Below are 23,717 nucleotides of genomic sequence, written 5' to 3'. Positions count from 1 at the left end.
TAGAGGGCGCAATACATATCCGATCTGGCGGAAATTTTACATAAAGTGTTTCGTTATGACTTCTAACATATTTGCTAGGTATGGTTAAAATCTGTCCATAATCTGATACAGCTGTCATATAAACCGATCTGGGGTCTCGACTTCTTGAGCCTCCAGAGGGCGAAATTCCCATCCGATTTTGCTGAAATTTTGCATGGGGTGTTTTGTTATGAATTCCATCAACTGTGCTAAGAATGGTTCAAATCGATTCATAACCTGATATAGTTGCCATGTAAACCGATCTTGGCTTTTGATTTCTTGAGCCACTAGAGGGCGCAATTCTTATCCGATTTGGCTGAAATTGAGCATGAAGTGTTTTGTTATGACTTCCAACAACTGTGCTAAGTATGGTTCAAATCAATCCATAACCTGATATAGCGGCCATGTGAACCGATCTGGGATTTTGACTTCATAGGCTTCTTGAGGGCGCAATTCTTAATCGATTTGGCTGAAAATTTGCATGAAGTGTTTTGTTATGACTTCCTAAGTATGGTTCAAATCGGTTCATAATCTGATATAGTTGCTATATATATCGATCTGGGATTTTGTACAACGGCTTCGTCCATGAACTTCAGCATACGTCCGATTCGATCTTTTCCCTCATACAGCTCCCATATAAACCGATTATGCTTCTTGAGCCCCTACAAGGCCCTAACCTAACCAGTCCGAATCGGACTCCAATAGCATAACAATTATTATCCATTATTCTTTGTTGCCTAAAAAGTGATACCGCGCAAAGAACTCGTCAAATTCGATCCATGCTGGAGGGTATATAAGATTCGGCCCAGCCGAACTCAGCACACTCTTACTTGTTTTCTCATAGTTCTTTTTGGTGTCCATGCGTTCAAGATCAGCTTTTTTTTGGCTGGCATTTGCCACACGGGTAACTATCAAACCAATGGTTGTCTAACTTAGTGATTAGTTTTTTTTATTAATAAAATCAAAAATACTTTCAAAAATTTGGTCGAAAGGACTGCAGTTTCTGTGATTCCATCCTTTCTTCAGCGGCATTTTTCGACGAATTACCCAATCATCAATATTTTAAGCTGAGACAAAAATAGTCTAAATGAGAAAAATAATTCCCTTGCTTTATTGCTTCGAAAGGCAGTTTCGTGTTTCAAGTCATGTTTGGCTTCAGAATGGTTGACGATGCACTTATCCTTTTCATTTCCATAGATAATTTCGGCTAAATTTTCTTTACATGTACCCTAATTCCTGTAGTCAACCTCGTTTGTCCACTCATATAAATATAAATTAAAATGAAGTTTTTTATTTTATTTAATTTCTCAACTCAAACTCACTGAACCGGGCTTTGAAGTTCTACCAAATGGGGTTTCGCACTTAACGCGTTCAGTACCCTCACATCAAAAAAAAAAAAAAAAAATACAGCAAATAGTTTTAATGCGTAAAGCGTCTTTGTTGTAGTTATCCCAAGCATGGGGTCATCAGATGAGATGGGCAAGAATAAAAAAAAAAAGACAACACAGCATCACCAAAATGTTAAATGGTTACTTTGTAACCCAACCATACATGTGTGTGGATTGGTTGGTTGGTTGGTGGTCGCTCTCTCTCATAGCATAGCGCGGGATTCCCATATATTGCGACCTACATCTATGGCAACAGAGATAGGATTGGAAGGTATATTACACTGAACATTGCATGTGTGGATATAACAGCAAAAACCGGGTTGCATATCACTCTATGCCATATGCAAAGGCAGGTGCGTAGAAACGGATATTGCTCTAGGGGAAAGGCTAATCTGATGGATGAACTGGGTGGCATCGAGGCCACCGTTGCACACACAGAAAAAAATAAAAAATGGCAATTGATACAACTAAAAAATTAATTGAAGACATTGAAAATAGGAATATGATCATAATTATAGAAATTTAACAAAATGTTAAGGTTCTATTTAAAAAACCAGTAAGAAGAGGAAAAAGTCGGGCCGACTATATAGTACCCTACACCACCGAGTTTGCCTAATTTTAATACTTGGAACCTATGTTGCAATCTAGTCGGACTTGAATTTTGCATACCTTTTGCATTATTGAATATAACCTTGTAAGATTTTCTAATGAGAAAGTCTTATTTCTTAGGACCTAAGTTGTGACTACTACAGCCTTAAAGGGCCATAACGGATGGAAGATACATATAGGAGCCATATCAAAATCTGATTGGATGTTAATGAAGTTTCGCACACGTATTGGTACATCTAATAAAACATCTCGTTCTAAATTTTGTAAAGATTGGACCAAAATTGTGGCTACTACAGCCGTTAAAGCTCGTTTCGGATAAAATATTGGGTTGCACAAAAAGTAATTGCGGAATTTTTAAAAGAAAGTAAATGCATTTTTAATAAAACTTAGAATGAACTTTAATCAAATATATAATTGCCATTTTGTTCGATAACCTTTTGCCATCTTCCTGGCAAAAGGTTATTGAACCAAGTGCGATTTTATAGCCTTATCATTGCCGAAAGTTTTACCATTTAAGGAGTTCTACAAAGATCGAAATAAATGGTAGTCTGATGGTGCAAGGTCAGGGCTATATGGTGGATGCATCAAAAGTTCCCAGCCAAGCTCACTCAGTTTTTGGCGAGTGACCAAAGATGTGTGCGGTCTAGCGTTGTCCTGGTGGAATATGACACCTCTACGATTGACCAATTCTGGTCGCTTCTCCTTGATGGCTGTATTCAATTTGTCCAATTGTTGACAGTAAACATCCGAATTAATCGTTTGGGTCCTTGGAAGCAGCTCAAAATATACCACACCCTTCCAATTCCACCAAACAGACAGCATAACCTTCTTTTGGTGGATATCAGCCTTTGAAGTGGTTTGAGCTGGTTCACCATGCTTGGACCATGATCGTTTTCGACTAGCGTTGTTGTAAACAATCCATTTTTCATCTCCAGTTATGATTCGTTTTAAAAACGGATCGAATTCATCGCGTTTAAGGTGCATATCACAAGCGTTGATTCTTCGGTTTGTTAAATGAATTTCTTTCAATACATGTGGTACCTAAATATCAAGCTTTTTCACCAGTCCAAGACTTTTCATGTGATAATGAACGGTTGATTTTGGTATATTTAAAGTTTTGGGACGTCAAATACAATATCTCGTGCTGAATTTTGTAAAGATCAGACCGAAATTGTGGCTACTACAGCCTTAAAATGCCATATCAGATGAAATCTTTATCTAAATCTGGACTGACTTTGATGATATTTAGCACACCTACCAGGACGTCAAGTAAAACATCTTAGGCTAAATTTTACATATCGGGCGAAAAATATGTATGGGAGTTATATCTAAATCTGATCCGATTTTTTTTCAAAATTAATAGCTTTCGTCCTTGGATTAAGAGAGAGAGAGAGACTTGTGCAACATTTCATGACAATCGGACAACAAATGCGACCTGTACCTTGGTTAAAGGAATACGTGGACTGACAGACAGACGGACATAGCTAAATCAAATCAGGAAGTGATTCTAAGCCGATTAATGGGTCTAGCTCTTATACTTCTTGGCGTTGAAAATAAATGCACAAAGTTCAAATACCCTATACTAAAGTGGTAGTAAATGGTTGACTCAATTAATATTTTGATTGAAATGATACAAATTTCAATAATGACTGCAATTGAAAAAGTGCTGATTCAATTAAAAAAATGATTGATACAATTATTTTTTTAATAGAAAATTGCCTACATTTCAATCACGATCGTAATTGTAAACTATTAAAGTTTTGTTAGGAAATGATTGATTAAATTAAGGTTTTAATTGAATAATTTTTATTTTCAATTAACTTTTTAATTGAAAAAATTTTGTAACGTTTCTTTCTGCGCAGATGTTAGCATTTCGAATCTTGGTGAGAACATCAGACAAATTTTTCAGTGGTGGTTATCTCTTCCTTCTGCTGGAGACATTTATAGAGATGGGTTTCTACCGGGTAAATACCCAATGATTGGATATATATTAGGTAAATACCCAATGAATACCTTTTTGGGTAATTATTTGGGTATTTATAAAATTTCAGTTACTTACTGTAATGAAAAAATTTTCCAAAAAATTTTTGATGATTTCGTATTCTCTGTACATAAACCTGACCTTTTGATCTCATAAATTGTTCGTAATTTAGTTATATATAGCCGATATAAAGACCGATCTCCAGACTGCTGTAATAGCAGAACAACTGCTATAATAGCAGCAAAATTAACTACAAATATTTAGCAGACAGTGTTGCTGTTTTTAGCAAACTTTTTTTGTCGAAATTTTCTATAAAAATTCAATATTGACGAAATCTTCTATGATTCCCTCCCTCTAACCCCCAAAAACACCACCCAAAAATATAAGTGGACCAATAGGGAAGATATGGGACTCAAAAGAAAGGTGTCCGGGAGTAGACGAATACGAATTCGGTGCCGAGAGGACCATCCCAAGCCCAAACCCGCTCCATAAGTGCCGCCCAAAATCAAAAGTTGGTTGCTCAGGATAATATGGAACTCAAAGGAAAGGTATGCGGGAGTAGAGAACGCATGCGATAGTAAAAATTGGATTCAATTGTCTAGGTGTCTGCCACGAGCACAAAACCACCCCAAAAGTACCGTCCGAAATTAAAATTGTACTGATTGCGGCAGTATGGGACTCAAATAAAAGGCATACGGGAATTAAGTATGAATATGTAACTAAAAATTGGCTCCAAGTACATAGTGGGCCGTCCAAAATTGGCATATTGGCGATCATTAAAGGAAAAGTATTCGGTAGTGTATTACGAGTATGACATTAAAAAATATGTTCAATTAATGGGGACCCTCCTACTCCCCTAAACCCCTCCCAAAATGTGAATATCCGTAAGGGGGCGGACCCTCCCCTTAAACGCAATTTTCAAAAATGCCAGATCGTGGAGATAGCTGCATCGATTTAATTGAAATATTGAATGTCTCCTTATGGCAACCCAAAAATCACACAAACGGATATGTTAACCGATTGGGATAATATGGAACTCATATGAAAGGAATTAAAAAATAGATAACAAAATTGATATAAAAATTTGATCTTAAGTGTTTGGGGCATGCACCAACCCCAAAATTGGACCAAAAATGACATATTTACCGATTGAAGCAATATGGGTATCAATTGAAAGGAAATTCGAAGTAGAATACGAAACTTATATAAAAATTTGGGGTAAAATTCCCCGGTGGCCGCTCCAACCCAAAAACCATCCCCAACGGACATGTGGGCAAATCGGAACTATATGAGATTCAAACGAAAGCTACTTGAGAGTAGAATATAAAACCTATATAAAAACTTGGGGTCTATTCCGAGGCGGGTCACCCAATTATAAAATTATGTCCGAAATGGACATGCACACGGTTCGGCACAATATGGGACTCAAACGAAAAGTATTTAAGAGTAAAATACGAAAATTGTCATTCTGGATCAATTCCCCACGAGTAGGGTGACCACCCCAAAGGTCATGTGTACCAAAGGCAACAACATGAAATTTCAACAAAAGGTATTTGAGAGTTATATGCGAATATAAATTATATTAAAATTTGGACCATATCAAAAGAAGACCAGAAACACTTAAGGGTATAGCGAAGCACACCGGTCCAGCTAGTCTTATATATAAAAATCAATTTGTGTTTGTCTGTTCCGTTTAGACTCAAAGACAGCTGAACCGATTATCTGGAATTTTTCATAAATTGTGTAGGTTGCTGTGGAAGGAGACATAGGCTACATAATTTTTTGATATCGGAAGGGGAGCGGACCCTCCCCCCCTAACCCAAAAGTACTACCCAAACATTAAAGTAGACCGATCGCGACAATATGGGACTCAAATGAAAGGTATTTAGGAGTAGAGTACGAATTTGATATTAAAAGTTGGGTCCAAGTAACTGGAGCGGGCCGCCCCAACCCCAAAATCACCTAAAATAGGTTTTTTGGACGATCATGACAATATGGGACTCAAATAGTAGGTATTTGGGAGTTGAAAAGGAATTTAGTTTTGAGGCCAAGTGTTCGTGGGTAAGCCCCAAAGCGCTTGTTTTACAAACAGCAATATTGGGCTCAAATGAAAGGTTTTTGGGAGTATAGAACGAATTTGATACCTATTTTTTGGCAATGAGGCGAAGTGTCAGCCCCAGCCCAACACACGCTAGAAATTGTACGTATTTGTGGACCATGGCGATGAAAGGTATTTGGGAGTACCCATATTTTGGGAGAATGTCTGAAGCACCATCCCACCTACAAAAAGCACTCCCCCTAAAATGGATATATAGACCAATCACCACAATATAGGGCAGAAATGAAACAGGTCATCTTATCGACCATGGCAATATGAGAGTATAGGACGAAGCTGATATTTACTTTAAGGGCCAAGTTTTTAGGTGGCCACCTCACTTCCAGAAATACACTTCAAACCGAATTAACGCGTTTAGCATCATTGGCAGACTTGCTTACCTCTGCGTTTCAAATACATGAATTCGATATCCACATTCGGAGCGAAATGTCCCCATCTTAAAACTACCAAAACGCGACTAATATATCGACCATTGCAATATAAGGCTCAAATAAAATGCAAACGTTAAAGAAGAGTGGGCCCGGTTCCGCAAGTTTTCTAAAAAAATTAAAGTTCGACGAAATTTTTCAAACAGAATCTAATTATGAAGTTTTTAAAAAAATTTCTCGTTTATTTTCTATTTCCTTGTGTCATATTTAAGTAAATCCATTATCCCCCCCTCCCACTGTAGCCGTTTCTGCTCCACTCATATTTTTATATAACTTGGCAAAGTGACAAACCCATAAAAATATCCATCTGGTCGACAAAAAGTGTTCAAACAGAAGGAGCAAATATAACAAAAACAACAAATGCCATCTCTGGACCAAACACACAAAAAAGTAAATGTTTTATGTTTCCACAGAGTACCATAATTTTCACTTATTAATCCGACTGCATATTTGCTAGTGTGTGTGTGTGTGAGTTGGTGTGCCTTCATATGAAACCCCAAAAACAAACAACGAAAAATGAATAAGAAGAAAAAAGTTTAACAGCAACAAATTGTACGAATATATTCTCACCTCAACTAAATGTGGGCCACCACGATGCTCTTTTGAGTGTGTTTGTGTGATTAAAGTGTGCGGAAAGAAATGTGTGCATGGGTCAAGTAATTTTAGCGTGCATTCTGTAGGAAAGGGGTTACAGTTTGGAACAAAGAAATAAAAAATTGTCAACCTAGTGTCCAGGTCCTTTATCACATTGTTTCAAAAGTAACCTAACCTTGTATTTGAAGAGGAGATCTTTGTCTCCTCATCGAGTTAGTCCAAATGTGAACTGGGAAGACAGCTGTGGTAGGATAACCGGTGTTGAAGATGTTACCTTGGAGAACTCTTCGCTTCAATCTGCGAAATTACATCCCTTAAATTAAGTCTTGACTACGTCTGAGCAATGATAAGATAAGATATGATAAGAAAGTCAATGGAAAGATGAGTCGCAGAGCGACACAAAATACTAACTTTACTTTAATTGGCTTTGACAGAACATTTGTCCAATTAGCCGAACTTAGAATAGTGTTCTTCTAAAATCTCTGGCACCAAGTTTAAAGATATCTTTCGCTATTTGATCTTTTCGGTTTGCGGGACGACGAAAAGCCCCTTTCATTCATTCTGACAACATGACCAAGCCAACGAAACTTTTGTGTTTTGATAGATAAAACATCAGATTTTGGTTGCTGATATAGCTGACCGAAATGTTTGCTAATACAGCAGCACAATGTTTGCTGAAACAGCAGTAAGTTTAGCAGACAAAAACTGCTGTTTTAGCAAACATTTTTGCTATTTTGAATAACAAATTTGGTTGAGTGCAGCCATGTCTTTCGTGATATTAAAAAGAAAAATCAAACAAACACAACTATTATATTTTAAATTATTGACATTTTTTTAATTTTTTAGTTTTTTTTCTTTTCAGTTCCTTTTTGCCCACCCTATTCACACATTTACTAAGTGGTAGCCTGCACAACATATGAATGGATTCCGTGAAATGTTTCAACGTTTCGATTTTGCAACAAAACAGTCCTTACAAAAATTTCCGCGAGAAAAAGGTATTTTTAATTTCATATATCCATATTTTTGGGGAAGCTTTTTTAAAAAAAAAATTAGGGTTGCCCAAAAAGTAATTGCGGATTTTTTAAAAGAAAGTAAATGCATTTTTAATAAAACATAGAATGAACTTTAATCAAATATACATTTTTTACATTTTTTTTCTAAAGCAAGCTAAAAGTAACAGCTTATAACTGACAGAAGAAAGAATGCAATTACAGAGTCACAAGCTGTGAAAAAATTTGTCAATGCCGACTATATGAAAAATCTGCAATTACTTTTTGGGCAACCCAATATAACATGAATTTTATCGAATATTATACTCAAAACAAAATGCTTACAATACTGGCTCAATAATTTTTCAATAAATTTTCAATTATGGAGACAAATCAAAACTGTAAGAAAAAAAAATGAGTATGATGTTCAATCTAGGCAGCGCAGATGGTCTGGCCAAACCAATTTGGTCTTTTATGGCTTCCCTACAATTCATTAAGCATTTTTATAAAAAGAGAACTTAATGTATAAGTAAAATGAAGGATTATAAGTAAATTAAAAAAAAAATACAAAATTTTTAATTAGTTTGGATATTTTATGCTAGTGGACGACAACATACTAAAAACAAAGTTGACTTAATTTGAAAATATAAAAATTTATTAATTGTAGAAAATATTTTGATACCCTTCACCATAGAATGAGGGTATAATAATTTAATCATTCCGTTTATAATACCACGAAATATTGATCTAAGACCCCATATTCTTGATCGCCTCGACAGATCGATATGAGTCGATCTAGCCATGTCCGTCCGTTCGTTTGCCGGAATCACTATGGCGGTCGAACGCGTAGAGCTAGCTGCTTGAAATTTTTCACAGATACTTACTTTTAATGTAAGTCGTTGAGATTGCCAATGGGCCATATCGGCTTAGATTTGGATATAGCTCCCATAGAAACCGATCTCCCGATCTGACTTCTTGAGTCCCTGAAAGCCGCAATTTTATCCGATTTGACTTAAAACTGTGCCAAATGTGGTCCAATTCGGTCTATAACCTGATTGGGCTTCCATATAAACCGATCTCCTGATTTGACTTTCTTGAGCCCCTGGATGCCGCAATTTTTGTCCTAACAACTGTGCGAAGTATGGTCCAAATCGTTCTATTTCCTCATATAGCTCCCATATAGACCGATCTCCCAATTTGACTTAGTGAGCCCTTAGATGAGGTTAGGTTAGGTATAAAAGAGGGTGCGTATGTTAATCCGCCCCATGCCACTATGGACATATACCTAAGCCAGTATTCGGCCTATTGTGCGCTCTAAAAATTAAAAAAAGTAACATCGAAAAAGCAAATGTTAAGTAAGGAATTCTGTGGTACTCACAAAATCCTTAATTGTTTTCATACCATTCCCCTGAGTTGGTTGTTGTTGTTTTAGCCACGTCTGCATGTGGGGGTGGCGATCTTCGTCAAGCTCCTGTAGGTGAGCAAGCTTGTTCCGCTCCAAATGCCCGATCGCCGCAGGAACAGGGTGGCCGTTGGTTATTAAAGGGCGCCATTAACTTGGCTTGTCATATCGAGCATCATAGGCACTCAGTACTTGTGCAAGAGCCGGTGCCGCCAGCCTCTCACTGAGACTCTCCGCTCGATACCGCTGCTTATCCGCGACTGGCGTTGCAGCTACTTCGTATGGAGCATTCCACTATCCGCAACCTGTGGACGCGCCCGGTAGCTCGAAACTAAGCTTCTCGTAAACAGCAATAAACACCACACAGATCAGACTTGAATGTTTCAGCTTGTGTGGGGCTCACAGCTATCACATGCCGGGTCTAAGTTGGGTCATGTCTGGTACTATGTCCCCACCTAAATACCGGTGTCTTTTAGCCTCAAAAATCGGGCAATGACATAGGAAATGCTCCAACGTCTTATCAGCTCCCCCACATGCCCTTAACATGCTATCACTTGCCGCACCAAATTTGCATAAGTGAGCTCTAAGTTAAATGTGTCCCGTTATGATACAGAAAGCTATACTGACCGGCTTCTTATTTCCTTTCAGTAATAGCCTCGTCGTTATACGATCCGGATCACCTCATAGGATTTTCGCTGTTCTACCGACTGCTTCGCTGTTCCACAGTGTTACATGCGTTCGTCGCCCACGCCCTTAACTCGGATTGCGTCGACCAGAAAGGTGTCGGGTTAACCAAGTTTATTGTTGGCAAGATTATTGTCCTCTGGCCTTCAATCCCAAATCGTCTGCCTTTTCATTCCCCCTTACTTCGTTATGGCCCGACACCCAAACGATGCGGATTGTGCCATCCTCATAGAAGGCGTTAATCTCCTTCTTACACTGCAAGTTTGTTCGTGACCTTACCGTGTTACCTAGTTGTTATTGCCCTTATGGCCTTTTTACTGTCCGTAAGGATGTTCACACTCGACGTCCTCGCGTTGGCACCACACCACCTCACGCACTCCGTGATCGCCGGGGTCTCCGCCTGCAGAACCATATTATGGTCAGGCAGTCTAAAACTGATATCAGTCCCTGGGTTCTCAATGGCGACCTCCAGGCCTACTCTGTCCTCTAGCATTGATCCATCTGCTTAGCATGATCTTCTAGATGGCAATACCCCGGTGGCCGATTAGAAACCTCTTCCTTTCCTCCTAGGTTTCCTATCGTCGCTTCGATTCAGCGCGATGGTATGACCTGTCCCTTATCCTATCCATTCTCCCATCTCCTTAAGTCTCACAGCTGCAGAGGCTGCGTTATACTTAAATTGTATACTAAGGCCTTGGTGAGCATTGGTCTAATCACGCTGCTGCAGAGCCAGTGGATTCAGGTCCTATTTCGAGCCTACGGCCCGTCTACATAGTGCCCAACATCTGTGAGCCTTCTCAGTACGCTCCTGAATGTGACACGTTCAATTAAGTTTCTTGTCGAAGACCATACCTAAGAATTTGACCTTGTCAGATATCGAAATCGTTTCGCTGAGGAAACATTGTGCGTTAAATTAGCCCACCTTCGCCTTCCTCGTGAACAGTCATGTTTCAGTTTCTGGGTTAACATTGAGATCCGTGGGTCTAGACCAGTCATATGCCATATGCAAGACCCTTTCAGCCCTTCTGCATAGCTGGTTTGGATCAATACCCGTAAGACCTATTATAACATTGTCGGCATAGCAGATGGGTTCAAATCCCTCCTCAGTCAGCATCCGTAATTGGTTATTTATGGTGGTCACCGAAAGTAGTGGCGATGCCCCCCTGTGGCTTGCCTTGTGCCACTTTCTCCCTTATATTTATGTCAGGGGACCCACAGTTTATCTACCTGTTCCTTAGCATATGGTTTAGGCAGTCTTTAAGGATCCGGTCAACCCGGTACAGGTCTAAGGATTGGATAAATGTATCAGTCCGAGCCCTTACAAGCCACAATTTTTGTCCGATTTGGCTGAAATTTTGCATAAATTTGCCAAGTATGGTCTATAACCTGAAGTAGCTCGCATATAAACCGGTTTGACAGACATTTAGTATGTAGAATAAAATTTTGTACTTCAACTAAATTTATTTTGTAAACATTTTTAGCAGAATCCATGGTGGTGAGATCTCAAGATTCGACCTGGCCTACATCACCACTGTGGTACAGGGTATTATAAGTTTGTGCATTTATTTGCAAGAGCATCTGGACCCATTGATAAGTATACCGATCGACTCAGAATCACTTTCTTATTCGATTAAGCCATAACTGTCTGTCCGTCTGTGAGTCTATGTATTCTTGTAATCAATTTACAGGTCGTATTTGCTGTCCAATCTTCACGAAATTCCTTACAAGTCACTTTTTTGGCTCATGGACGTACGCTATTATTATTTTAGTAAAAATCGGTTCAGATTTAGATATAGCTCACATATATATGTATCGTCCAGTTTGCACTTAAATGGCCGTACTAACTACAATTTTAAACCGATATGCACAAAATTTGTCACGGTTTGTTTTTTTATTGATCTTAACATATATGGAAGATTGCATCAATATCGTGTAAGAGCACCCATATATATATATCTCCCATATATATAGCTCCTATATATATTTATTGAACTTATGGGGCTGTAGCATTTCTTGACATTGAAGACGCTTTCACCTAAGTTTTGGAGTTTCTACGCATCAACACTATCGTAAGAAAGTTTATTAATGACTTACTTACTTAAAGATGCACTACTGCAGGCTTGGGATATATGGATCTAAAAAGGTGGGTCAGCAGAGGGACACCTCCCATGAGGTGTACTGTCTCCTCTACTTTGGAATATAGCCATAAACAATATATTATTATCCATGGAGGAAAAATGTGTGACCACTTATGGTGACGTGGCTATTGCGGTTAGGAGAAAGTTTCCCAGCACTCTAAGAGATATACTTCAGAAAGCTCTACGTGCAACAGCTTAGTGGGCTACCGAAAGTGGTCAAGGTATAAATCCGTGCAAAACAGAAATAGTTCTTTTTAGCAGGAGATACAAGTTACCTACATTAGCACCTGTCTCTTTGGGAGGAGAGAATGTTTCATTTACTGAAAACCTGGATGTTTTGTTGGAAAGTAAATTGAACTTTACGTCCAACATTTTGGAAAGGGCAAGAAAGGCAATTTTTGCCCTATACACCTGCAAGAGAGCCATTGAGAATAGTTGGTGGTTTAGAGCGCGTATCATGCACTGGGTATATACTGCAGTTGTCAGACCTATAATGCTATATGGTGTTGTGGTATGGTGGACGGCGCTTCAAAAGCTCACCTACTGTTCAAAACTCAACCGCGTCCAAAGGATGGGTTGTTTGTGCATCACAGCCGCACTAAGGACCACACCATCTGATGCACTGAATTTAATGCTACATCTAATACCCCTGGACGTTGTGGCAAAAAAAAATTGCTGCCACCATTGCCATGAGGCTAAGGGAGCTTTCTCTTTTGTCGTTTTTTTTATTTACTTTTATCTGTAATACATTGAAATGCCCCAAAATAGTTCCTATTTTTTTGCATTGAAACTAGTATATGTTGCTCACTTTTTGGCACAGTTGTGTTATTAGGCCACTTTCAAATCCATATTAGCGTTTACAACTGCGCTAATGTTCCTCTACGAGTGTGTTTTATTTGTTTTTGTTGTGGGAATGTGGTGTGGGTATATTTGTTTTTGTTTTTTTTTTTTTGCAAATATTTAATGTCCTTGTAATTAATTAGTGTTTTGTGTGCATTAAAACTAATTACGGTATTAAGTTAAAAGCCCCAAAGAGTGTTGGGCATACAGACTTTTTGGATAATTTATTTTAGCTTTTAGTTTTATTTTAGCATTTATTTAAAGCCCTCCTACTACTTGTGTGTAGGAAATTGTAACAAAAAGAGAGAGAAAAAACATTGGTAATGTGTTACTAATAAAGTTAGTTGCAGTTGAGACAACAACATGGGAAATAGTGTAAGAGATTTTGATAAGGGTTGACTACTGCTCTATATACAAAGACAGTATATGATTATATTTAATGAAAAAAAAAATATTTTTTTTTAAATTGAGAGTGTTACCTAATTTCATCGGGATTTTTTCCATCCTTAAGCCGAAGAGATGCGCTATGAATTTTGGCAAAACTTGATATGGCTCCCATTGAAGTTTTCAACCTACAGTCACAGCAGCCCAATATTTGAACATCGGCTACTTTCTTTATACGCGTGCTATACCTAGGTTGGGTTAGGTATGAGTGGCAGTCCTTTCCCAGATTCACTTAAGTCCATTGTAATATTACAGTAGCGACAGATCAAGGCTTCTGGCGGGAATCGAACCCACGACCCCTGCACTGGAAATCCAAGCACACTATCACACTCGGCTGCCGGGGCTATACCCAAATCGGAACCAATTTTTATGAAACTTTGCATAGGGTATTAAAATCTTCTGTTCTAAATTTCGTGCAAATCGCTTAAAAAATGCAGTAACTACGGCCTTATACGCCTAAGTCGGGTGAATTATATATACTAGCTCATCTAGGCGTGCTCCCCTTCTACAATACACAGAATAAAAACCAGTAAGCAAAGGAAAAATTCGGGCGGGGTCGACTATATAATACCGTACCCCACCGTATGTCATAGGATGCCTCAGCATTAGTTGCTGCTAATACGGAGTCTAATAAAATTAAAAATAGCGTCGGTGACAGAATGCAACTTCACTCCTTTGTCAATCCCCAAAGATCGGCGCTCTTTTCCATTGAAACGGACTGAAACTTCAGCATTTCTGTACAGCTCCCCAATTAGTGTCACGGTTTTTTCAGGGATGCCCTTATTCAAAAATACGCTTGAAATCGATGAATAAAAGGTATAGGTGTGTATTAAATTCTGCAGGCTGTTCAATTATTATGCGCTGGGAGTTCATGTGGTCGGGACAAGAACGTCCTGGCCGAAATCCTGCCTGTTCCTTCCTCAAAATCCTGTCAAGTGCAGGCGAAATACGCTGCAGATTTTTTGCGTTTAGCAATGAAATCCCCTTATAGTTTTTACACTGGGTGAGGTTACCCTTCTTTGGTCCCGGCTCTGAATAGCAGTGAGCACCACACAGTCTAGAATATTGAGGTCCCATCTGTGTGGTGTTCATTACTGCGACGAGAAGCTTGGCTGCGAGCTACCGAGCGTGTCGACAGGTTGAGGATAGTGGAATGCTCTATACGGAGTAGTTGCAACGGCAGTCGCGGACAATCATCGGTATCAAGCGGAGAGTCTCAGTGGGAGGCCGGTGTCCGGTTATGACCACTGTCAAGGTACTCATCGACCTCTTATTGAACGCTAGAAACTCCTTCGTCCTCTTCTGGCGGATGACTGGCCATAGCGCCTTTGTAGTCCGGCAACCATCCACCTCCCCATCGAAGCCGCCCTGGCAATCCCCTCTACTGTGTTCAGTAGTTCGACAAATGGTACGTAGGCAAGACCGATGACTGGTCCACCCGCTAGAAACGCTAGAAACTCCCTCGTCCTATTCTTGTGAATGACTGGCCATAGCGCCTTTGTAGTCCGGCAACCATCCACCTCCCCACCGACGCCGCCCTGGCAATCCCCTCTACTGTGTTCAGTAGTTCGACAAAAGGTACGTTGGCAAGACCGATGACTGGTCCATCCGGCACAGACGAACCCCTCCTGGCGCTCTGGTCAGACCTCTTATTTGCTGAAATCCCCTCATGCCCAGGAACCCATGTCAGCTTCACATCATGGGCCTGGAGCCCATCCAGGGACTTCAAACAATCCGCCACCCATCTCGACCTCACCATCATCGCTCTAAGTCCTTGAGCGCCGACAGCATTGTCTACATAAATTATGAGTTTCGAGGGCGGTTAGTTCCTTACCTGAATTTCTCTTGCGGCAACTGCAATTGCACAGACCTCTGCTTAAAAGGGCGCATACTTGTTCGGCGTTGTCCACATAAATTCTGAGTTTCGAGGGTGGTAAGTCCCTTACCAGAATTTCTCTTGTGTCAACTGCAATTGCACAGACCTCTGCCTGAAAGACCGCACTCTTGTCTCAGAGACATAGTAATATTGAGTGCATCAGACCCCCAATCCAGTCGACCCTCAATCCAGTCCAGTAAACGCCCAATCCAGTCCCTGATTCCATCTTGGAGCCATCGGCGTAAATCGAGGTCTCATCCGCTTCAAGTACAGCATTCATCCCTCTCTGGAAATCGAATCGCGAATGCCCTCACTCCAGTCGGCACTGGTGCCAGGTAGTCGGAGATCCTCCTCAGTCTACCCTCCGCATCCATTACACCCAGAATCGAACTGTGGCCGCAACCATCCTTTTTAAGCATGCTGAGCTCCCTCAGCCTAAGCGCGACCCTGGCGGCGCAGTTCCAAATATAGGCCCCAATGGCTGCATATCCAGCATCGCCATCCAGGTCTGCCTGCGGTGCGGATCTCAGTGCCTCTGTGATCTCTGGACCTTCTCGAACTCCCTCGCACGCGTCCTCTTCCCTACGGCATTCCACCATACCAATGCTCCATAGGCCAGTACAGATCTCACGATGGCCGTATACGTCCAATAAATCAACTTGGGAGTTAACCCCCACTTCTTACCGAACATCTACCTGCAGGAGTAAAAAGCGCACAGTGCCTTACGGCTTCTTTCCTCGGTGTTCCTCTTCCAGGACAGTTTCGAATCGAGGACTATGCGTAGGTACTTCGCCTCCTTCGACGAGTGATAAGCACCAGCTCCGTCTACTCTGGATTGGTCCTCCTCCCATTTCTAGTAGCCCATCTGTGACCCTTCCATGATCTCGCTGATCGTCGACAACCTGCCTCGGACAAGCAGCACGACTTTGTCCGCATAAGCGATAATCCTCGTGACGTTCCCACCCATATCCATCAGGATTTCATTAATCACGAGGTTCCATAGAATCGGCGAGAACACCCCTGATTGGGGCGTTTCTCTGGTCACCCGCCTTCTGACCATACTATCTCCCAGGCTCGCATTAATAATCCTGCCATTTAGCATATTGGTCCACTGGGAGATTAAGGGGTGAATCCTTGTGCGGTCCAGTGCGGCGACTGTCGCCCCTATCTCCACATTATTGAAGACCCTCTCAATATCCAAGAAGGCCGCCAAAGTGTACTCCTTCTGATGGAGAGACGTCTCGACCTCCTGTACCACCTCGTGAAGTGACGCCTCCACCGACCTGCCTTTGAGCTATGCGTGTTATGTCCCACTGAAGTTTTCCGGCGTCAGTCCCCCTCATACCCTTAGGTAATTTAGGACAGACTAATAGGCCTATAATCCTTCGTCGTAATGTGGTTTATTCTTGCTGCCTTGGGGATAAAGACAACCTTGACTTCTCTCTATCTCCTCGGTATGTATGACCATGCCAGGCTACCTCGGAAGATCCGGGCAGGGTGACTCCAAGGTACTCCCACAGATAATATTCTCCTCGTCAACGATGTCCCTGATGAGGTTATTTGTTTAGGCTACATGTGTAGGTATTGCGATGTCTTGATCGCCCACCTCTTCCAGGCCACCTGGGAAATGAGCCTCTATCAAAAGTTCCACCGTCCACCCTATCCACTCTCAGTGTAAGTCCCGTCCTCCCTCCTCAGGGAGCTAGACGTGATGGGATTCTTTGAGAGCACTTTGTGCAACCCAGATGCCTTATTAGTGCTTTCCAATTCCCCACATTTCTTCTCCTTCCTCGTCTCCTCCTTCGTCGTACTGTTGTTTATGCTTCCCTCCTTGTGGATAAAGACCACCTTGACTTCCCTTCATCTCCTCGGTATATAGGACCATGCCAGGCTCGCTCGAAAGATCAGCTCAAGCCAGTGCAGGGTGACTCCAAAGGACTCCAACAGCAGTACCGGGATAATCTTCTCCTCGTCAACGATGTCCCTGATGAGGTTATCCGTTAAGGCTACATGTGTAGGTATTGCGATGTCTTGATCGCCCACCTCTTCTAGGCCACCTGGGAAATGAGTATCCATCAAAAGTTCCACTGTCCACCCTGCCCACTCTCAGTGTAAGTCCCGTCCTCCCTCCTCAGGGAGCTAGGTGTGATGGGATTCTTTGAGAGTACTTTGTGCAACCCAGATGCCTCAATAGTTCTTTCCAATTCCCCACAAAATGTCGCCCAGGAACTCCTCTTCACCTTCCTCGTCTCCTTCTTGAACTTGCCAAGGGCGTCACGACATTCGTCCCAGCCCTCTGCCGTGTTCTCTCTCTTGGCCTTATTAAAAATTCTTCTGCTCTCCCTCCTGAGCACCTTCAGTTCCGGTGACCACCATGACTGGTTGGTTTTACATGCCTTCATAAAGGCCTCGTTCAGGCATCCCGTGACAAGATCGATTGCGGTCTGCAGTTCCCTTGCGTCCCCCAGAGGGCCCCTTGGGGGCTCGATTTCTGCATCTGTTCACCGAATTTCTCCCTGTTGGTCCTCCTCGGGTATCTCCTCCCCCTCTCGTGCTCGACCCGAAAACATATCCTATAGTGATCCGAAAAGGATCAGTCGGTGCAAACGTTCAGTCCAAAATCTCCACCGAGTCTCTATTCGTCACAAGCGTTATATCTCTAAACTGTTCCCTGATCCGATTGTAGATTTTTTTTCGATATTTTATTTTCATAGAAAATGTTTCCAAAATTTTATTATCATAGAAAATATCATCAAAATAAGAACTTCCTAGAAACTTTTATTTTTTGATATTCTTGGAAAATTGCATAGAAATTTCCAATTCTAACCTGCCAATTTTGTTGTGTCCTTGTAAAGTAATAATTTTTGTTGATGTCTTTATCCTTAATATCGTGTCCTTTAACTGCCCATTTAGATATGAGATTTTTGGCAGATAATGGCATTTTCGAATCGATTGATGCTTCATAACAAAAGTTATGTAACTTAATTAAGCAAATTAAGCATAATGAAGAATGTGTGCATAAGCAAGTAATTTAAATCAAAAATTCAGTCCTTATTTAAAAAGGAAAACCTCATTATGAATGTGATGAATGCCATTAGAAAATTTAATTCATTTTTGGTTTGAGGAATTTCCCCTCATTGTCAAATGCATGCACAACATCAACACTTTAACATTGAATTGCATTGATTTTAATTAAAATTTTCAATAATTAATCTCATGAAGAATGTCTCTTTTGTTAAGCTGCCGAAAAGTTTATTTAAAAATATTCCAAAGGACATTCCTTTGATGTCAATATCCTTCTTAGGCCTAAGCCCAGAGAAGGAGTGAAAACGTTTGGCAATGGCAGTTGAAAGGAAATTTGAAATTTATGCAACACATCTTAGAAGGTAAATCATTTCATGCAAAGAAGGTCTTTCGTTCCCTCAAAGCGTTTTCTGCCCAAATGTTGCTTCAATGCCAAAATAATCCCCCACAATAGTTTCTGTTATGTAGATGCCAAAGGATATATCATATGTTTTTAGTAAAGTTTTGCTTGGATTTTCCTTAAATTTCTAGATTGAGTATGTAATTGTGACAATCCTCTTGTCCTTTAATATTTAACTTTCAAGTATTAAATGTTGTTAAATATTAAAAATCCTAAAACGCCAATGGTTTGCCGTTTCCCCTAGAGATTATGCTGTTTTAGACATTGACAAGCTATGTCAATTTAGATATGGGGCATTCCATGAAACATTTCAAGAGAATATATAGTTTTTATACCCACCACCGTAGGATAGGTGGTATATTCATTTAGTCATTCCGTTTGCAACACATCGAAATATCATTTTCCGACCCCACAAAGTATATATATTTCGGATCGTCGTAAAATTCTAAGACGATTTAATCACTCTAGAGCCTTCAAATATTGAGATATTGAGCTGAAATTTGGCACATATGCGTCTTTATGATGCACGCTGGTTAAGTTCTTGAACGGGCCAAATCGAACCATATTTGGATATAGCTGCTATATAGACCGATTTTCCGATAAAGGGTCTAATGCCCATAAAAACTTTATTTTGTATCCGATTTCGCTGAAATTTGAAACAGCGAGTAGTTCAAGGCTTCCCGACAACTGGCCCAAAAAAAGTTCAGATCGGACTAATTTGGATATAGCTACCATATAGACCGATCTCCCGATAAAGGGTCTGAAGACCATAAAAGCTTTATTTATTACCCGATTTCTTTGAAATTTGCAACAGTGAGTTATTTTAAGCCTCCCGAGATCTGACCTAAATATGGATTAGATCGGTCCATATTTAGATATAGCTGTTATAAAGACCGATCTCCCGATAAAGGGTCTGAAGCCCATTAAAGCCGATTTCGTTGAAAATTGGAATAGTTCGAAGTTTTAAGCATCTCAGCATCCGACCAAAATATGGTACAGATCGGACTATATTTAGATATAGCTGCCATATAGTCCGATCTCCAGAAAAAGGTTCTGAAGGCCATAAAAGCTTTACTTTTTAACCGATTTCGCTTAAATTTGAAACAGTGAGTTGTTTTACGCCTCCCAACATAGGGCCCAAATATGGTTCAGATCGGACTATATTTAGATATAGCTGCCATATTGACCGATCTGTCGATAAAGGGTCTGAAGCCCATAAAAGCTCTATTTATTACCCGATTTCGTTGAAATTTGAAACAGCGGGTAGATTTAGGTCTCCCGTCGGGACGTCCGTCCCAAATATGGTTTGTATCGGACAATATTTAGATGTAGCTTCCATACAGAGCGATCTGCCGATAAAGGGTCTGAAGCTCATAAAAGTTTTATTTTTTATCCGATTTCCCTGAAATTTGCAATAGAAAATTCAACAGTGACTTATATTTATTAGACCACTCAATGTCCGTGCCGAATTTAGGGTGCATAAGTTATCCAATTTTCACTAGATCGTGGCGAAAGGGGGTTTACACCTACTCCCGAGGTGGTGGGTATGCAAAGTTCGGATGTTCAGAATGGTTAGATCTGAGGTTCTAGCAAGACCTTAGATTCTCCGAGCGCCCTTTGGCACTTTGGTATTTCGGAAATTTGTTTGGGGCTACCAAATCTACGTTTGTAATCCAATTTCCAAAATTTTGAAAATTTTCTAAAAAAAATGAATAAAAAAAAAATTTTTCTGAGTTTTGTAGACAAAAGTGTCCTCAAAAACTCAAAAAAAAAAAAAAAACTGCCCGATTTTTATTACAGAAATACCCTTTTCGGACAATCGGCATTTTTTACTAAATTTGCTGTAGAGGGTTTGGGTTTAGGAGACATATGGTGTTAAAAAACAAGAACCCAAATGGGGGATCTGGAATTTAAAATTTGAGAACTCGAGAGTTTCTTCCAGGGAGCTATAACAGGTTATAGACCGATTTGGACCCTACTTGGCAAAGTTGTTGAAAGTCACAACAGAACACTACAAGCAAAATTTCAGCCAAATCGGACACAAATTGCCGCTTGTAAGGGTTCAAGAAGTGACGTCGGGAGATCGGTTTATACGGGAGCTATATTAGGATATAGACCGATTTGGATCGTACTTGGCACAGTTGTTAGAAGTCATAACGGAACACCAAATCGGACAAAAATTATAGATTCCAGGTCAAGAAGTTAAATCGGGAGATTGGTTTATATCGGAGCTATATCAGCTTACAGACCGATTCGGACCGTACTTGACACAGTTGTTGGAAGTCATTATAGATCACTATGTGCAATTTTAGCCAAATCGGACAATAATAACGGTTTTCAGGGGCTCAAGGAATCAAATCGGGAGATCGGTTTATATGGGAGCTGTATCCAAATCTAAACCGATATGGCCCATTTGCAACTCCCAACCAACCTACATCAGTAGTAAGTATCTGTTCAACATTTTAAGCGGCTAGCTTTATACTTTCGATCGCTATCGTGATTTCTACAGACAGACGGACATGGCTATATCGACTTAGAATGCCGACATGATCAATAATATATATACTTTATGGGGTCTGAGATCAATATTTCGAGGTGCTACAAACGGAATGTCTAGATTAGTATACCCCATTCCATGGTAATGCAAATTCCAAATTTGCCCATGAACATTCCATTAAGGAACTGGGGCAAACCTTTTAACAAATGAGTGCTGTCCGATTAAATGTCAAGCTCAATGATAAGGGACCTCCGACACCACTTTGGGGAGATTGCGGCTTCTAGGGGCGCACCAAACCAAGTGAGAGGACTATATTTTTATGGGAGCTACATCGAAAAAAAAAAATCTCTGTGCAAAATTTCAAGCGGATATCTTTATTCGTTCCTCTGGCATCGCGATTTCAACCGACGAACGGAGGACAGCTCGACTTAGAATGTAAAGAAAGACTGAAGCAGGACTTTGTCCGATTGTTTGTTTGTGTGTTCCTTACGGACTCAAAAACGGCTGAACGGATTTTCATGAAATTTTCACTAATGGTGCATAATAATCCTGTGGTGACCATTGGGTACCACATTTTTTGATGGGAACCTTCCCCTTACCCTAATTTTCAGAAACGCTAGCTCTCGGTGATGGGTGGTGCGATTTAAGCGATCTTATAGTACCATAAAAATAAAAATTTGGTATTCAAATTTCGGATGGGATACCTAGGGGGCCGCCCCACCCCCAATACCTACTAAACATATATTTAGACCAATCCCGACAATATGGGACTCAAATGAAAGGTATTTAGGATAAGAAAACGTATCTGATATCCAATTATCAAACCAAGTGTTAGGGGGACCATCCCAACCCACAAAACACCCCTAAATCGGACATATTTACCGACCATGGCAATATGGGACTCAAATTGAAGATATTTGCGAGTAGAATACAAATCTAATATCCAAATGTGGGACCACGTTTCTGGGGGTCCACCATATGGGGTTGAAATAAAAGGTATTTGAATATAGAATACCAATCTGATATCCAAATAGGGGACCAAGTGTTTGGGGGGTCGCCTCTTACCAAAAACATCCCCCTAAGGGGACAAATTTACGACCATAGCAATATGGGGCTCAAATGAAAGATCGTGTTTGCCGACTATGGAAATTTGGGGCTCACCTGATATCAAAATTCGTGACCAACTGTCTATGGGACGTCCTACCACCATAACAACTCCCAAATAGGAGGTATTAGTTCATGACAATTTGGGAAATGGATCTCGTTATTTTTGGGCCCAAACCAGATATATATGCTGACTTTTGCAGTATGAGGTTTAAATGAAAGGTATTTGAGAATAGAAAACAAATTTGATTTCCAATTTTGAGACTAAGCGCAATATGGGGTTCAAATAAATGATATTTGAGAGTGGAGCACGATGCTGATATATTTTCAGGGCTAAGTGTTTGGGGGACCACCCACTCCCCAAAAAACATCCCTAAATCGGGCATATTTACCGACCACGTTAATGTGATACCCACTTTCAGGGAAAATTTTCTAGTTGTCTACCCCTTTCCCAAAACACCCCACAAACAGCAATTATATACTGACCATCGCAATATTGGGCTCAAATAGAGGTATTTGGGAGTAGAATACGAATCTGATATCCAAATGTAGTACCACATATTTGGGGCACTGCCCCTTTTCCAAAACACCCCCCAAATAGTACACATTTTTGGGACCAAGTATTTGAGGACGCCTCATCCCAAAAACTCCTTTTTATCCCATAGCATTATGGTATTTATGGAAAGCCAATTTCCGATAAAATTTTTTTGGAAATAAAATTTTGTCTAAACTTTCCCGTAAATAATTTATGACATGATTATTAAATTTCAAGCAAAAGTACCAATGAATTGAATGTTTCGAATATTTTCCGTGAAAATCTATATTGTCTAGTTATACCCTTCACCATAGAATGGGGGTATACTAATTCTGTCATTCCGTTTGTAACACATCGAGATATTGATATGAGACCCAACAAAGTATATATATATTCTTGATCGTATTGACATTCTTTGTCGATTTAGCCATGTCCGTCCGCACGATAATTTTCGAAGGAGTGCTTGAAATGTGCTTCAAAGTTTGCATTAATACTTCTTATTAGTGCAGGTAGGTTGGGATTGTAAATGCTCCAAATCGGTCCATGTTTTGGTATAGCTACCATATAAGCCGTTATCGGATCTTGACTTCTTGCGTCTCTAGTGGGCAAAATTATTATACGATTATGAAATGAAATTTTTATGAAATTTT

General features: G+C 40.2%; 1 long non-coding RNA gene across 3 annotated transcripts in view; it reads left to right on the top strand.

Annotated features, from left to right (window-relative positions):
• The window catches only part of LOC106084922 (uncharacterized), a 132,462-nt gene that overhangs the window by 68,945 nt on the left and 39,800 nt on the right, over window positions 1–23,717 (top strand). For all 3 annotated transcript variants that reach the window (XR_009397140.1, XR_001220886.2, XR_001220885.2), the window contains exon 2: window positions 7,997–8,129. This is a non-coding gene — a long non-coding RNA (uncharacterized LOC106084922). The remainder of the gene's footprint in view (window positions 1–7,996; window positions 8,130–23,717) is intronic.

The sequence above is a fragment of the Stomoxys calcitrans genome, chromosome 2 (assembly GCF_963082655.1).
Source record: "Stomoxys calcitrans chromosome 2, idStoCalc2.1, whole genome shotgun sequence".
Taxonomy (NCBI): domain Eukaryota; kingdom Metazoa; phylum Arthropoda; class Insecta; order Diptera; family Muscidae; genus Stomoxys; species Stomoxys calcitrans.
Note: the sequence above shows the minus strand (reverse complement) of the source record. Positions and strands in the feature narration are given on the sequence as shown.